Source organism: Phallusia mammillata, chromosome 2 (genome assembly GCF_965637545.1).
Source record: "Phallusia mammillata chromosome 2, kaPhaMamm4.hap1.1, whole genome shotgun sequence".
Taxonomy (NCBI): Eukaryota; Metazoa; Chordata; class Ascidiacea; order Phlebobranchia; family Ascidiidae; genus Phallusia; species Phallusia mammillata.
Window position 1 is genome coordinate 13,577,489 of NC_137253.1, and position 16,158 is coordinate 13,593,646.

General features: G+C 38.7%; 1 long non-coding RNA gene across 1 annotated transcript; it reads left to right on the top strand.

The window, feature by feature from the left end:
* The first annotated feature begins 12,599 nt into the window (after positions 1–12,599).
* On the top strand, positions 12,600–14,833 carry LOC145214433 (uncharacterized). The gene is made up of 2 exons (XR_013857051.1): positions 12,600–13,280; positions 14,602–14,833. It is a non-coding gene; the product is annotated as an uncharacterized LOC145214433 (long non-coding RNA).
* Positions 14,834–16,158: the final 1,325 nt, after the last annotated feature.

Here is a 16,158-nt window from a genome sequence, read left to right on the forward strand (position 1 = left end):
TAAAGTGCGCTCGCGGCATATAAGGACCACAAGATCAGAGCATTTTTTTCTGAATCGTTGAGGTCAGTGAGTCCTGCGAACCGGGACGAGGTGTCAATACACGTGTCATGCAGTTTCCCCAATAGCCGGTGGAAAGCGTCCGATTGCCTAGACGCAGACATAAGATTGCGTGAAATGTGCGAAAGGCGTTATCGCACGGGTTTGCGACAGCCCACCACTTGCAATATGTCAACTTTGAACTTGACCGAAAATGCGTTCGCTTTATTGAGAAAAAAAACACAGATGTGATGATCAAACAGGAGCCCTACTCACCAGACTCGCAACTCAAGTTTAATATTGGCCAAAAAGCATATTAAAACCGACATGCTTTATTCCCAAACGTTTCGACCAACATTTATGCCATCGTCAGTGATTTGAATGCTTCTCGTAAACTAAAAAAGTGAAAGTGAAACGAATTACCATCCCAACTTGGTCAACACGGGCAAGATTATGAGCACATACATAGAAAAGATGAAAAAGCAGCTTTTCCCCACAACATCGTGCCAAATAAAATGCCACCGGTTAGCGCGTTTTAGTGGCGCCAGAGGTGGAGTAATCCAGGGCAACTTTGCATACCATAGGCGAGAAACCTTTCGGCTTCAGTTCAGGTCCGCAAGATCACAGGCTCAACACCCAATTGTCAAAGTTATTAACTCGAACCAATTTTCATATTGCTCTACTGCGGGACGTGGGAAATATATTAAGCGAGCCGCAGTGCTGGATGTAAATTCTGAACTAGTTAGGCTTTGATATCCGACAGTGCACGGAAATAGAAATCTGGATAGTTGTAAGCTTATCCACCACCGCAAAAACAACACACGAGCCTGTGAATTTCCAACTCTAAGACTGCGAAAACCTGATGTGTATGCTCACAGCGGAACTGAATAGGGAGCACAAAATCAATTGCGGTTTGTATACCTTTTGAACAACTGCACGGCTGTTCGTGGGGAGTGCATTTAAATTAAAGTAAGCACTTCTCTATTTTCAATTGTTCGGTACTCACGTTCGGCATTCACTTTGTGTACACGAAAAATTAGAATACAAACCATTGAATTAAAATGTAAAACTGAATTTTGAGTTGACTTTATGTACATTAATCTCGATCCCACAAAAGCAACCTGCTTTTAAGCTTAGGTCTCAATAACCAGAAAAAAGGGACATAGTCATGATCTCAACGTAAAGGAAGTTTGATATCAAATTGCTGGAAGCAACATGCACTTGCAAAATTGGCGCCTGTTTCGCATAGCATTTCCCAAATTACAGTATAGATTGAACCGAAAGTATTTTTGTACTGTGAACCGGGCCTAAACCGGAACAGGCACTTTACACAGACATCGTAATCCGCATGTTTTGCAGCTAAAATTGCATGTAATGACCTTTAAGCGGCTGTAGAGCAGTGAGGTGAAGCGGTAAGAAATTCAGGTCAAATTAAAGCGTCTCAAATTTGTGTTCAAAATTTTGACTTTGACGATGTCCCATTAAAGTTAAACATGGGACATATTTTTGGCTTTGTATAGAAATGATAGCAACGGGGCAATAAAACCTGGTGGTCACACATTGCGTGTATTGGAGCGCTTGTTTACATTTCGTCTGGTTGTGGCGAGTTACCTACTGTAATATGTAAACATAAAACATGTTTTTTAAATGTTTTACAAACCAAAATCACCTCCGTTTGGAACAACTATATAAGAACTTGTGCACTGTTTACGGCTTAATATTTTATCTGACAACAAAAGCACGTATAGTTGTTATGGTTGAAACATTTACTTTGGAGACCACATATTTTTCAGAGATTTTTTCGACATTCAGTGCTCAACCAAAAAAATTTCACATCCTCTAAATACGCCAGCGCAGGCCTAAAAAAAGTTGTGGGCAAAATCGACCAGATCTAAAACACCAAAAAACACTGAGCATGTTGCATACATAGCTTGCCTGACTTCACAATGCATGATACACAAAATGCGGTTTGGCAATGCAACTCCCACATCAATACCACCACAAGCCGCCAACAGAAAGATGGCAGACTTCAGATCTGTCGTCTTGTTTCACATCTTTCAGCGGTCGCGTGCTCACCACTTGTAAACTATTCGCAAGAAGCCAGAGCTGGAAATCCTTATCCGAAACGTCTCGAGCCCCTGCCGATACGGTACAAGTACGCTAATCCGGTAAGAGATAAACTGCCCCGTCGAAAACCTTAACGGCTTGCAGAGTGTCCACTTATGGACACTTGACCAAACGTACGACTTGTATTAGACTCTAGACAAGCCCTGAACATGAACCACAATACCAAATCGGTACATTGCATAAAACATTTACTGAAAAGTTTCAAATTCAATTCAGCAAATCGCTTGAGGTATAACAATATCGAAACAGAAAAAACTATTTTTTCATGATGCTTTAAAAAACTGATATTACACAGTGTTTTGCACTGACAAACGTTTCCCATCTGCCACAAAAATTTCTCAGCTGCAACTATGCGTTCACAGAAGTCCGAATTGCAGTTTGTACAGCGGTTTTTGAGCGATAACGTCTTCAACGAAGCACTATTTTCCACAAAACAGACCAAAATACACGACAAGAAGCCGTGAAACAATGGTGCTTTGTGAAAACGTTCAACCCGGGGCGAAAGTTTTTTGCCCGACGTCCCTACGTTTACGCGTTTTCAATTACGTCATCCGTGTTAATAGTAGCCCCTGAAAGTTGTAACATACAATACCTACAAACGGTTAACAACTAAAGCTAGTCATTTTATACTTGTCCGGTAAACAGCTTAATTTTAAGGTAAATCATAACACACTTGCAGTTCTACAACTTGCAAAAAAACGTTAAACTTTACACCCAGCAACAATAAAGCAGTTTCGCCTAGCCGAAGTGTTTTGATTGACTGAATCTGAATGGTCTGAATTCATCAAAGATACTCACTTTAAACTCTGCACGCTACCTCACTGTAGGATAATAAGTATAATCGCGTAACAATATCAGCACAATATACCGACCAACGGACGACCATGGGAATCGAAGTCGCAACGTTTTAGCCCCTAGAATATCAACTTGCCTACTTTCACGATCAAACAGACATACCATTTACTTTTTTTGAAAACAAAATCCATTGTGAAGCGAACAGTTCGGCCATAAAAAAACGCCCCATTACAAACATTCCGTTTCCATTAACCCAGCAATCGTTCAAAGATGCCGCCTTACTTTCCGTCGAGTGGCACAGCTCACATCATCAGAGTTTCGCTCTTTATGTGCGAGTTATTACCCAGGCGTGATGGATCACCATTTCAAATGTCCAAATAGACTTATGCAAAGCTTTCGGTTTGGTTTTCAAATCTAAATTGAAGCGATAATGGAACTACCGATGAATCGTAAATCACTTTCTTTTTCGAAATTCTGACAAGGATTCTACACAGCAATTCTGTTTCTGAATTGAGAGCTACTCCACACACAAACTGGCTGTGCATTGAGTGCAGGCTTACTAACGCAGGTTGCGTTTTGAAAGAAATTTCCCGAAAACGCGGTCTCTAAACTTGTATCTGCTCGCAACGTGCCTTGTATGGTATGGAGACTTGCAAGTACATGTTGACCGCTAAGCACCGATCCTGGCTGCTTTGGGTTGAACTAGCCGCAAACGGTCCGTTCGACAACAATTGTTGACTACCGCACCAATAAAGACCACCCACGGTTGCAAAACCATCATTCCCAGCAGCGTAACAACGCACTCGACATTTTTGACTAGCTACATGAAATCCCGGTGATAAATAGATGTTTAGACAAGGCTGAAGTAAACACTTCGGCTTTCGTAAAACTGTGATCAGCAAAGTAAACTTGACCCTCACGGCAGTATGAACTTCTCTCTTTTTTCCTAACACGTCCATCTAAAACCTTAGGATTGCAAGGGTTGTGTGCTATGTTTTGTTATTTTACCTGACTAAACTGATGACTTTTTTAAACATGGAACAAGATAAAAATTACCACATGGCGGAACGACTTCACTTTCTAAATCAAAACTAACAACAACACCAACAAACTTTCGTAAATGTCAGTACTATCCAAACAGACCCGCCAACAAACTTCTTTATCCACCACACCTTACACAACACCTGCTTGCAATGTGGGACAAAATTAAACGCAAAAGACTGAATATTGTAATAACCAGTACTGCTAACGTGGGAATTGCCAATTTCGTCACGTTAGGTGGTGATTTGCCGCAGGCTGCCTTAATTGTGCCAAAAAACTCTCGATAGGTGATTTGGTGCACTCGACCAAGGCCGAACAAGAGGTGGAGTGTAATTTGTCTGCACTAATTGGTCAACCTCCGCTATCAAGGAACACCCCCTGAGGGGCCATTCAATTATACACGTTTTTGTTCTTAAGTATTGGAAAGAACTTCAATCTCGACGTGTTCAGGATTTTAACGGACATTTTTTACCTAATTTTAACTCAAAACGAGATCGCATTTATACAAGTTAGAGCTTGGCATGGCTGCAAAAGTTTTCAAAGGCAAAACTGAAAAACTTAAAACTTTCGAGCATAAGTCCACGTTCTGTTATAGCTAATTCCCTTTTTGTCAAGCCATCACCCGTAAACGCAACACCTAACCTAATTCAATTCCGCTTTGTTTGTCCACGGCTTACGCGACATCACTTTGATAGTCCATTTCCTGAACAGGATGTATCCCAAAACAATTTTAACACACTCATACAGCTTCCAATGTGTCCAGATTTTAAGTTTACTTTTCCATAAATTCACGGTAAAACACAAAACGATGTTCTGCTACATTGCCTAACAAGCTAAACATTTGCGGTTTATCCAAGATGCCACTCGCAACAAGCAACACGTCTCTTAAGTCTGCATCTGTTGTCTGATCAATGTTTAACTCAAAGCAAAAAAATCTTTTGCCAGTTCTGCGCTTGATTGTGACGTAACAAGCGTGCTGTGTTTGTTCACCTTGCTGTTCAAATAGCGACATTCCAAAACGTCAAGCAATCGACTCTTTGCCTTGGCAGTGCGTTCCTGGCTACGCACTAATGGCGAAGGGATTATGAGGAGCAAATAATCTCTCAAACTCATTACCTCCACACCATGTTATGCAAACACAATTTGAGCGATGAAGTAGTTTATAGCCACCTACCTTGATATTTAACTTTAATTATGGATCAACAACGTTATCTCCTTCTTAAACTGCTACCTCATAAGCATTAGAAAGTTCGTAAGAAAAGCAGCGGGCACCTGGAACATGTAAAGCGAACGCCAAAACAACATCTCGGACCGTCAGTCAGTACAGGTCAGCGTTAGGAGAAAATCACTTTGACTTGATGCGTCACGTTAGGGTTAGGGGCTGAATGTCGCGCAAAACAAATCGATATTTCCTAAAATTGTAACGCATTTCTAAAACGGTAAAAAATAACATTTTAATTCGTTTGTGTCCAGATTACAAATGCGTTTACTGAACATTTGTTTGTTTTCCATTGACAGGAATGTATGCATGGAGAAATACGGTAAAAGTATGTAAAGCAAATGTAAAGAGAATATCGTGACAATGTTTCTGTCTAAGTACACAAACATAGGGCCGTTGTATATGTATTTATCGCCCATCCTTGCAATATTTCAAAACCATAAACTCATCGATGTGCAGCAAGCAAGGAGTTCTACACAGAACACGCATACCATTTCAGATTTAAGAGGCACGTCTATATATAGAGAGAGCAAATACCAAAAATCTGAAATGTAATGTATGTCGCAAAAGAGATAAATAGACCAGTGTGAAACAAACTTTAACTAAATCACCTTTAAATTGCCGATAGGTGTCAATAAAGATTCACCCATAGCGAGCGCCGGACAAAAAAGAGAACACTTAAAACTGCAAATGTTCTCGTCAGTGGGCATCAATGATTTAATGATATGACTTGAAATTGGTATCAGTTCTAAAACAAACCAGTTAATTGATGAAATTTGAGGCGAAGCAAAACCACTTATAATGAGGTTATTATTTCAATTCAAAGATAAAGATTGCTGCCAAAAATAAATTAAAGACCGCAAGAAATGGTAGTTTGAGAAAAACATTTGTTTAGTATTTTACTTCTAGTGATTTTGTCGTCAAACCCCGAGTACTTCTTGGTTGTTGTTCTTTTTGTCCATTAAAAGCGATTTGTATGTTTACAAAACCGCTGAAGCGTATGTTGTGTTAAGCACGACCTTCTAGAGTCAGTTCTTAATGAAAACAACAACATAACCAGGCAAACGTATAATTTCTCTGCTGTGAATGAAACAGGTCATAGGTTTAGATTTTCAGTTTTTTTTGGTATTTAGTATTTTTTTTAGTCTGTAAGTTTTACGGGAGTTTAGATTTTTGTTGTGAGTTGCCGTCTAGTCTGGATACCAGTTAGTCGCAAAAGTGGCTGCTGCCAAAAACAAGAACCACTAAAATTTTAAAACGTTTACTTCAATGTTAGTAATTCCTTTAGGTCAGTGGTTCCCAACCAGGGCCCATGGCCCCCCAGGGGGGCCACGAGCTGTGTTCCGGGGGGCCACGGGTGTAGATTCACAAGAAACACCCACTAAAATTCATTTTCACTTTAACTTGATTCCCGAATTTAATCGACTATTTCACATACTATTTGTGTATAGTGAGGTTTATCACGGTCATTTACTCTATTAGACCTGTTTAAGGCCAAAATTAACACCGCATTCCAACGCGAGATTGCTATCTACATTTTAAGGGGGCCACAGGTCCTACATGGTAACTTGAAGGGGGCCACGAGGCAAAAAAGTTACTTTAAGGGGGCCATGGTCCACGAAAGGTTGGGAACCACTGCTTTAGGTTATCACTGCGCATGAAAAGTGGTTTGCCAAGAATTTTGTTGTATTTGCTTGGTAACTGTCGCAGGTCAACACAATCAAAATGTAATAAAGCTACAAAAAATATTGGAAAAAACTTTCGAGGCTTAGAAAAACAAACAAATAATGTTTTAAAATTGGTTAGTTTCAGATAAGTAATTAAGTGCATTGTGGAAAAAATTTAGCAATAAAGTGAACATAGTATTACAACCTTAGCCCTGATGTCGCTACAAACATAATGCTGTATTTTGTTATTTTATGATAAGTTCAGAAGAGATGAAGTAGACCTACCAAGAACTAGAAAATTCTAAAGATGTTTGTTTTCACTAGGTGTCGGCAAAGTTGCAAAAAAGTGTAGAGCTCTCGTGCAGCCTCCAGACAAATCTCGTAACTACGTATTATTCAGTGAAACAAACGTTAGAGTTGGAACGGGGTGGATGTGTAAAAAGCTTATAAATTTCAAGGCAGCATGTTAAGTAAAGACATTTTGAATTACCAATACATATAATTTGTTTGATATCTTAGCAAAAAGCGTCAGAAGATATGTTTTTGCCAAAAAATTGCAAACAAATATTTTTTTGTTTATTCTTGTCTTTTTAAGCAACTCATTGGCTCCAAATTAACTTTTCATTGTTGTCTTTGCAAACAACACGCTTGTTGTGATTTGGCGTGAAGAAAGCATTGATACTATTCGCTTGAAAGCCCGTTTTTTTCGTCGAAATGCTTCCTTTATCCCGAGCTATGGTGCGGTCGCAAAACCATTGAGGCGTGAGTTGTGTTAAGCATGACTTGATACGCTACAACCGTCTTGAGGTGTCTGTATGAACCATTGCCAGTTTCAGTGACATGACAGTTCAAACGTTTTAAACACTAGAAGAGATTTATTGGCAAGGAATGGCATTTTTCGTGTTGATGACAAATGTATGTGATACTTGTTAGTTTTGAAGGGACACTTGTATATTACTGAAACCTTTATAATGCTTTTTAGTGTAGCAAGCAAGTAGATTACCTGCATTGGGTACATACTTGTTCCGTTGACATGCGTAGTTTAGAGTGTGGCTTAACGGTAATCACTTTTACTCAATGATTGTTTTCCACTTTCGAAAAACCAGCACTTGTAACAGACAGGTGTTTTCACAAACTCTCAGTGCTAACAACAGTTACGTACATGCGCCTATGTCATTTTCGGAAGCTTTTCGCTTTTAAGTAGTAGCCTACAAGCCTTACACAAGCCACAGCTATCCAACATTAAGAGGTTTATAACCACATTTCTGTCAAACCATGTGAATCATTTTCGGGTGCCTTAAAGGTCACACTTTGATGAGTAGCCTGTTGCTTTTTGGTTTATTGTGTTCCAAACGTTGGTTTAATCAATACCTATGCATATAGCGAAAGCAGATTTTGCCATCGTGGCGTGCAGTAGAATTGCAATTATTTGATGCAAGCTATTTTCAGACTTGATGCGTAAAACAAACCAGTAAAACCAGACCACAGAATTACGTTTCCACCTGTATTTATATTAATTAGAAAAGCTACATGGGTAATTAAAGCATTTGCGCCTTGGGAACAAATGTGTGGTAAAGATAGATTTTGAAAAGTGCAAGAAAACAACATTTTGTAACCAACGTGATAAAGAGAGGTTACTTTTCAGAAAAACAAAACTAAATGCTTTTCACATTGTTTGGTTTTTTTTTCTTACGTCTTCACTTGTCTACATGCTTTTGGAACATAACGTTTTATTACAACCATCCTGTCAACTTTCATTGTCACCATGACGAAAGGCTCTAGTTAAAAACATTTTTTTAGGACATAAACAATGTTAAATTTCGTACATTTCCAGTGTATTGCCTATTTCTTATCCGGTATAACCGGAGAAGCTATACTAGTCTAGCTTCTAAGTAGATTGATTTTTTGTTTGATTTTTCGTCGGAAGTTTTGCGTTTACATAAGATTGTTATATAATTACTCGCCGGTTAGTGCAATGTTTGACGTGAAATGTTTATATAACTCAATCCAGAGGTTCTTAATCCTTGGCTGCTTGTTTCGGTGGTTTTCACAAATAAAAATAAAAATATAAAATATAAGTTTTGTTTAGCGCCAAAGCATGTATAGGCTATAACGTTCTTGTCCTCAAGGTGATCCCAAAGAATAGGCAATTTAAGACGACATTAAATGGTGATCTTACACGTAAAATCACTGTTTATTTGGTTTTAGCGCAATAAACCTTTTGGTGGCCTTACCCGCATCGATCCAGCAAATAAAGCATCGTTTTTTAGTCAACACGTCAATCAAGAAAGGGTGACGATAACATTGAATCGGCGTCGGTGGCAGGGTGCAGAAAAAAAATCGATAGCAGAATGTAGTTTTAGCCAATTGCTTTGCTTAGACTGTCTTTAATGCTGGCGTTTATCGTCTTGCGGTTTACTCCCTGCCGTACCAATCGCCCATCCACGTCACACAAGATAAGATCGATGCCTTCTCTTCTGTATTGCGAGAAATGTTTTTTTCTTGCCGTCATCGATTTCAGGCGGTTTGCCACTAATGTTTCCGCCAGAGCTGCTAGAATTCGCAGCAAGTGCCAAGGCTGAGAGCTTAACCAGTTTACAATGTTATATCGGTTTCAGTGTATCTTTGAATCGTGATCAGGTGTAAATTATACCAAGTCAAAGTGATTTCCGAGTGGTTCGACCCGTTTGAGCAAGTTTTTGAGTGTGAAACTTTAAAAAAAAGTGCAGTGTTTACCTACGAACGACCTGCGATTACAGTTTAAGCAAGAATATAATGGTAAACCAGATGAGTTTGTTAAAGGTTCGGTGGACAGCTGGATGTAGACTATACTGTTTTAAGTTTTTTTTAATTGAGGGCTGCTAACTTATTTTAATCACACCATCATAATATTTTTATACTCTCGTACTGTTTATTAAACACGTTATAAACAGAAAAAAGCCGAACACTTATTCAATGGTTAAGTTTAATGCTAGTAAAAGCAAACCAATAAAAAACGAATTTGTCCTTTATTTCAATTATTCATTAAAAAGGTGACACTTGTTCCCGACTGTTGTTGAAAGTTAACTCTACAAACGTAATACTGTCGGGCCAGAAAAACATTTAATCCCTTGCGTTCTAGTTGAGTTTTCGTCAAACATTTGGCGTTTACTTGGCATTTGCATTCCCTTCCGCGTCTGCTAGCACCATTAGCCAAGCGTGAAAATTGCGGTCTCGACGAATGAAAAAGCCAGTAGCGCAACGACGTTTAAAGGCAATTTTCCGCTCGGAAGCAACATGGCAATCGAATCGAAAACCACAAACTGCACTTAGGCTGGAATTAACGTCACTTGCAGTCGTCAAGGGTCCCCCTGTCGCCATGTACTTTTGCTGCCAAGCGACCGCATACCAAATGCCGTAAATGTTAATTCGATTCGTTTTTTTGTGCTGTGTCTCACAGTTGATAAATGAGAAGTCCTGACTGATTTGGATTTTGATTACCCACACCCTTTAGAAAGCAGAAGGGTTCGTTTTTTATGTTTAAAGCAATTACCCCCGGATCCATCAGGTCCTGTCAAATAAATCTGAGAATTTATTTTCGTATTATTAATACGCTCGATATCGGAGTCAATCCAATATTAGCTGCATGTTGTTTAGAATTAAAAACACGTGTACTGGAGTTTTGTTATTTGTTCCTTTTTCGTTATTTTTATGGGAATTACAGTCACAGCCGTAAAGGTATAAATTCGTCGTTTATCAAATATCAAGACAGTTTGAGTCAATATTAAGGGATATAAATAGACTCTTGTGCTATTTAGGATAACGCGATTTACTGTTAATTACAACCTGGTTCAGGAGGCCGGAACCATGGAACATTGGCCATTGGCCGTGATTCCAGTTTACACGTGCTTACGTTTAAGTGAAAGCGAACTGTTCAATTATTGATGACCATTTTTGCGATTGTATGTAGTTTTCGGTGCCGTTGTGCTACAAAATGAGGGAACTTCAGGAGTTTCCTCTTGGGGTTGTGGAAATTTTTTTCATCGCGTTATGGAATGAAATCATCGATTGTGTTGCGTATCAGTGTTTGATTTTTGGTTTTCTTTTCGATCATGATCTTTATTAGTTGCACGGTTACAACTTGTCTCCATTTTTCTTCTATAGGTTTAAATTTTAAAGGAAATTTTAACTACCATAGTGGGTTGAGCCAATTTTGTTATCGCACGTTTTTCCACAGTTGCATTGGTGCGCCTTTTGGAAACCGGGATCTTTCATGTATTTTTTGCCGCGTCCCATGCAAACAACATCAATATTTTTAGGAATTACAGCGTCTTAATCCAGCTCTTGCCGCACCTGCGCTGTCACTTTAAACATTCGATCCGAATTCGCGCTGTCACTTTAAACATTCGATCCGAATTCCAACAGCTTGTCAAGCAAACTAATCCTAATTAGGAGCTCTGCGCAAAAACTTAAGATGGCGACAAAGATAAACCTTACAGTTTTCGTATGCACAAACAGTTGCCGTAAGCTTGCTATTTTCAACGCTGTAATCTGTGGTGATCGACACCTGTTGAGAACAAAGAAGCAGAGAATAGCATGCACCTTTTACACAAAAGATAGACAGTGTTGGTTTTAGCTTGTGCCAAGCAGAAAATGCAGGAAAACAAATGTCCCTTTGAAACTACCCGAAATCCTATGCACAGATACTTCATTTCGCAAGATACACAAAATAATCGGCGCTGGTTGTTAAAAGGTACTAAATGTTGAGAATTGCTTGAATGTTTTTTTTGCTTTTAGACCAAAGTGGAGCTAAACTCGGTTATATTTCATAACACATGGTTTCGCATTGAATCAGTTTCTTATCTTTTAGATTTAAATATAGACACAAAGTTTTCAATACTTAATACGATTATCGTCAAATTTAAAATTAGATTCAAAGCCACTCGCCAGTTTAATCAAAAGTGGGTTGGTAAAACATTCTAATAATTTAAATGTTTTTGCGCTGTATCCCGAAATGCAAAACACACTTGTATAACCAAAAAATGTAACATGACGAAATCCACTTGCCAGTAAGTATGCGTTTAAAAAACAGCTCCAAAACTGTGGTTAGACCTGCCAGACAAGTGAACATTTTTACATGCATTATATCATTTGGTTGTTTCTCTGACCAAAAACTCTAAAGGCGTGCAGATGTTTAACGTAGACGTTTGTAGGCATGTAAATCGATTTTACATACGGTTTGGCCAGATGGCAAGAATTAGAGTGCATTTAGTTTGTCCCAGTACCTTCAGCCATTTTTGTACTGCTCTTTCGGGAAAAATATTTCACCTCAGAAAATGTCTAAATTAGATGTCTTGACAAAATGAATCGCCTGAAGCAAATAACTCATGCAAGGTCAAGGGCAATTGCTCGCTGCCATTTCCGCGACAGCTAGAGACTATAGGAGAGGTCCTGCAGGATATAATCACCGATAACACTGGACGTGGCAATAGCCTTTTAACTGGAAGTCGCCGAACATAAAGCTCGCCAAATTTTGTAATTGCGGTTGCAGTTTGTTTAAAACCCATTTTTTGCCTTTTCACGGGGTTAATTGCGGCGCACTAATAAAATATTTTGTGACATATTTTGCGGGCCAAAAACAACAAAAAGTTGCTCAAAGAAATGTACGTTTGGTGTGATGCGAAAGGGTGCGTTTGTATGCTGAGACATAAAAGTGATACAACTTATAACGTAAAATGTGCAATTTTGTGCCTTATTTGCTTTTATAGATGTTAGATGCAACAGTGCATCAATAAAAATACTGATTGGGAAAAATAAAACAACTTTAAAATAATGGCAAACTGAATTTATTATCGAAAACTACTTTTGTTTCGAGTTCAAAAACTAAAAAGTTTCAAAGGAGTAGCGACGCGTCATGATTGAAGATGGCCCTGCAGAAGATCTGGCCTCACACACAAAAAACCAAGTCGCCCAATCAACAACAACCAGCTCGACCGTTCCATCCCTATTAAGCAGCATCTTAAACAAGCATCACCAAATGGTCACAGAACACCACCCGGAAGCAGAACAAGTCGTTCCCACGCTATCCTACATACAGCAACAGCAGCTACAGATCCAACGCTTGTTCCCACATCACTCTCACCACTATCATCCAATACCGCAAGATCAAAGACAAGTTATTTTACCCAGCTCAGAGCGACCGGAAACTATTCCGTCCCCGTTTATGGTGGAGGAGATCATCATGTACTTCATGCTCCTGCTCTTGCTCCTCTTCCTATGCTTTCACCTGATTCGTTGCGTCCGAGCCACTCTTGATCCTTACCGGTCGGTAGCAAGGGCTGCCTGGTTCGAGACCCTCAGCAAGGCAAGACTCGAAAGTTTTCCGTGAAGGAGAGCACTAGTTCCTGTTATGCATTGTAGGTGTATGCATATATACTATTTTATATATGTAGGTATATGCGCACATAATGCGGATACGTAAGTTGCTTGTCTTGGGTTGGATGTTGCTTAAACCGTAGCATGCTAGATGTGCTTAAAAATGGTGTGTGCGATACGTTATGTATAAAAACACGCCACACCAACAAAAGATTTGCAAAATAATATAATACTATGCCTGAAAAGATATTATGCGCTGCATGTTTTGATATGCTTTTGCTAATTCAGTATCACTATTCGCCCATCTTGGTTCTGGACTTGAGTTTCAGCAAAGGAAAATGCGCAAGTCATTGTACTTTGGTTATTTAACCCCTTTGGAACGTACCCGCGCAGGTGAAGGGTAAACTTGTGATTCAAAACAACCTGTCTGAACACTTTGACGAACGTTTTTAATTTCAAAGCCGTAAAGGTTAAGAATGCTTTAAAACAAAGTCTGTGTGTATTGGTTTCCACGGTCCTGAATTTTAAATGTACTTTGGGTAGTCTGTTTTTTGTCAGTATTTCTTTTGGAAATGAGCAAAATATTTATAGTTTATGCCTCATCGTGTAGACTGTAGAGGTTTTATGCCTGAAATATTAAATGGTTGTGCTGCAGCCAATAAACTGTTAAATGCCCGTGGGACGATTTTAATTTAAAACAGAAACAGATTCGATTTTAGATATTTATTAAATCGATTTAGCCAGATTCCTTTTACGTATGACTCCTACGCCTCGCGTAAGTCGTTTCTCCCGTTAAATTATTTATTTCCTTGTATTATTAAGAACCGATGAACATCACACGGAAATCCCGTTAACAGAATTAATCGGTGCAAGACAGAGTTAAAACGAATTGGTTGTTGAATAATGCATTCAGACTTAAGTAATGGCCTTAATCTCGTTGAATATTAAATATCACCCTCTTAGCGACCTTGCCGAAAGGCACTGAACAAAGCGTAATGTTTTCTTTCTATTGCGTTTCTCTGCACTAGTTATTATAGCCGAAAATCATAGCACACAATTTATTATTATTCATGCATAGGCTATTGTAGTGTATTCTTTACTTTACGGCAATGACAAAAAAGTTAGTTGCATTTATAGTGTTAAACAAGTCGTTTGTGTTTGGAAAGCAAACAACGGTTTTTAACCTGTTTATTAATACTGCATGTGAAGTTGTAATTTCCTTATTGCCAATTGACATTTAAGACTCTCTTCTCTTCGCCGAAATGCAGTTTCTTGTGAGCATGTAAACATAATGTCTTACAAAGGGTGCTTCTGAGAGCTAAACGGCGTATTTACGTACTTAACAGTAGTCCTGTTTTCCAGGATACGTCTACAGAACAAGTGCTAATCAGAAATGCGGCGAAGGAGACCAAAGTTCGATAACATCCCAAATAAAAAGACAATTATTTTTCACGTATCAGCTGTATTTTGTTCACGCTTTTTCCTAAGTTTCAAAACTCGTTGTTCGTGTTAAACGAGGTGTACATTGTAAGGTACGTTTGGAATGCTTGTCCACGTTTCCAGATACGTAGCGAATAAAAAATGGCAACTTCAAGGCAATTTGGAAAACCCCAAGAGTTTTGTTGTCATTAAAAATCTGTTGGTAGTTTTATCTTAAAGAACATTTTTTTATGTGAAGACAAAATTTAAAATCACCAAGTTAGAAACAACCCCGAATAAATTTAAAAACGTTCTGATTAATATGTGGAAAACGGGACCGAGTTTCACTACATGTTTCAAGGCGTTTGCTTTGTAGTGAACAGTAAACATTTGTTTTCCGCCTTTAGCATTTGCTTTCTAAAACACAATGGTCCCCACACATCTTTAATTGATAAAATGTAGCGGGTAATTAATTTAAGTCTGCTGGTTTCCCTTGGTTAAAGAAAACGTATAAGTGAGCTAGGCTTAAATAAGGCATTATTGTGAACACGGAGGTGCTTAACTGGCGGATAAATGGGATACGTGCTACAGCTATATCCAGGGTTGCCACCCCGTCTTTATTTCTAAGATTTGTCCATATTTTGTCTTATTTTTAACAATTGCAAGTCAAATCCCTGATTCAAGTAGAAGTGAACCTATACCTGAGCTGCCGTGAGATACACGAAGTATGCAAAAATTTGTTCAAAAAGGTTTGTTTCGTTTCGAATAATAAATTTTTCGGTTGTCCTCGTGGGGTTCATGTAGATGGCAACCCTGGCTATATCGTTACTACACGGCGTTGTGTGGCAGGGGCTCATATTCGAAAGTCAGCATGTAAGGAAATCGAGTCTGTGGGAACTTACGTGGAATCATAGACGTAAAAAACATCCATAACTAGAAGGGTGGCTTAGCACATTTTACCATAGCATATACACTACAATCTATTCTGCAAACTGTAATATATTCTCTATATTTATTTTTATTGGGTCCCATATTAGCCAACATTTTTTATAATCTTGATTTGTTTCTGCAGGCAGAAACTCATGGGTCCCCAAAACCGCAAAGTTGTAAACAGACAACCATAAGAAACGTTGCTATAAAGTCAAACACAGTAATTGGTAGTGTTACTTAAAAAAAGAAGTTATGTAAATTACAAACTGTCCAAATCTCATGCAATTGAGACATTGTTATAAGTTTGTGTGCCTAAATAGCATAAAACACTGACATCTCAAAACGGCATATTATACAAACTGTCAAAATGTATTGTTGATTAATTCACCCATTTTGGGGGGTTGGTAGGGTAAATATTAGGGCTGCAGGGTGAAACACAATATTCGACAGCTACAAATGCCAAATTCAAAAAACTATCAAAAATTCATCCAAATCGGACGTTTTATAAACAATAGGTGGCTTAAGCAGTAAATATTGGGCTACATGGTGAAACACAATAATCGATGCCCT